General features: G+C 35.9%; 1 protein-coding gene across 1 annotated transcript in view; it reads right to left on the reverse strand.

Annotated features, from left to right (window-relative positions):
• The window catches only part of LOC116848085 (phosphoribosylformylglycinamidine synthase), a 297,437-nt gene that overhangs the window by 137,116 nt on the left and 158,108 nt on the right, over positions 1-2,213 (reverse strand). The gene's annotated exons all lie outside the window — the stretch shown is intronic.

The raw sequence follows: 2,213 nt of genomic DNA on the forward strand, positions 1-2,213 counted from the left end.
GGGTGTATATCAGTTGGACACGGGGCAATTGGACACAGTCCAATCACAAGTCGCTGTTCCAAGGGACCCTACAAATGTCTCTAATCACACGGTGCTGTGATTGGCTGTGTCCAAATGCACCGTGTCCAAGTGCACCGCTCCCTCAATCGCCCACAAGCGGCCAACTTTGGCCAATAGGAGAGAAATTGTGTTCCATCAGGACAACGCCAGACCACACACATCGATAGTGACTCGCCAGAAGCTCCGGAAACTTGGTTGGCAGGTTCTTATGCATCCACCTTATAGTCCGCACATGGCACCAAGTGATTACCACCTGTTCCTGTCTATGGCGAATGATTTTGCTGGTAAAAAATTCGCCTCAAGAGAAGCTTGTGAAAATCGACTGTCCCAGTTTTTTGCCAATAGAGACAAGGGTTTCTATGACAGAGGCATAATGGAATTACCTTCAAAATGGCAACAAGTTATCGAACAAAACGGTGCATATTTGACCTAAATCGGATCATTCTAACTATGCTTAATAAAGCCTTCAATTTCATGCAAAAATAATGGATTTCTTTTTACTACACCTTATATTTTACTGCTGTTACTATTTTTCAGAAGTGTAAACTTCAAAATCAACCAAAACGTGAAAGAATAATCGGGTATGTGATAAAAACGAATAAAAACTCAAAATTGTAAAAAAAACCAAAAAATCTCTGCCATTTTGGATTTTTTTGATTATATCGTGGTATATTCCCACACAGCAGGAATATGCTGCTGTAAAATATATCATAAGGATATCTTGAAGATATCACATATCCCAAATATATCTTTAGGATATCCCTATGATATATTTTGGACACCTCTGCTGTGTGGGTTGCGATTTAATTTTATTTAAATCATATTCTAATATTATAGATCACGCAAATGCAAGTGGGTGATAAATAATCTGAAACAAACAATAAAAACAAAAATTTTGTTATAAAAGCTGCCACATTGAATGCATCATAATGAATTTTTTTATTTTCATAGCACCATCCCGGGTAGGATTTTATCGAGGTATGTCCCAAGTCCATAAAGGGTCTAGATAGGCATGCTCAAAATTAGGCTTGGCATCGTTGGGCCTAGAAAGGGTGTACAAAGGCAAATTCTGAGTAGAATTTCCTTGATAGACTCTGGATAGGCATTATTGGGGATGCTCCTAACTAGGCCTACCACTGTTGCGCCTAAAAAGGACCTACAAAATTAAATTCTGAGTAGAATTTCCTAAACAAGCCATTGGGTGTTTACGTGTAGCAATCCGATTTCCAATCGGATTGATATAATCGCAGTGATATAAATTGTCTAGACAAAAAATTCCGTAGGCTAATCGGATTACCAAATCGTGTCCGTGAGGGACGGATCGGATTAGCGGATGCAGAGAAACGTTGCGTACATATTTATGTCTCTTAAGAAATAAATATTAAGAAGTAAATAGAAAAATAAGTATGTGCATTGTTATTTTCATTATAATTAACATATTTTTCTGCAGATGTATATAGATAAATAAAGATTTATTTCTATTTTATTGATATATGTATATTAAAGAAATAAATACATCTTAACCTAAATGTATTTCAGTCATTAACATACAAGTTTATTAAAATATAAAATATTTTCAGAGTTAAGGAATTATGGAAATGAATGAAGAAGGAATGTTTGAACAGAGTCAATTTGGTATGTATATATACACACCAAATGACTGAAACACATTTAGGTTAAGATCTATTTATTTCTTTAATATACACATATTAGTAAAATAGAAATAAATCCTTATTTATCTATATACAGGGTGTCCCGCGTAAGACGGACCAAAAGAAAAATATAAGTAGAACACATAAAAGTGAACAAAACTTGTATAGGTCAGTTTTCAAACAACTACGTAAAATTTCGAGATATTAATTAAAATAGTTGGACAAATTAGAACGCGCGACGCGACAGGCGGGACATACGCCCTTATAGCTATATTTATAATTACTTATTATCCAGTATTTTTAATACTGGAAAATAAGTAATTATCAATGATTCTTAGTATGATATTTCTATAAAGGCGGCTCGCAACGGTCGGCGAAGAAAATAGAAGAACGCACACGTACACGGACGCACACATGGAGCTACTCATTTCGGTGTGCCAAACGGTCCACCTATCTGGCCTATAAGATAGGCCCGCGAGCAATCGTTCATTTTTTTCGCCG

The sequence above is a fragment of the Odontomachus brunneus genome, unplaced genomic scaffold, assembly GCF_010583005.1.
Source record: "Odontomachus brunneus isolate Ranch 3 - 2012 unplaced genomic scaffold, Obru_v1 Obru_scaffold_089, whole genome shotgun sequence".
NCBI lineage: Eukaryota > Metazoa > Arthropoda > Insecta > Hymenoptera > Formicidae > Odontomachus > Odontomachus brunneus.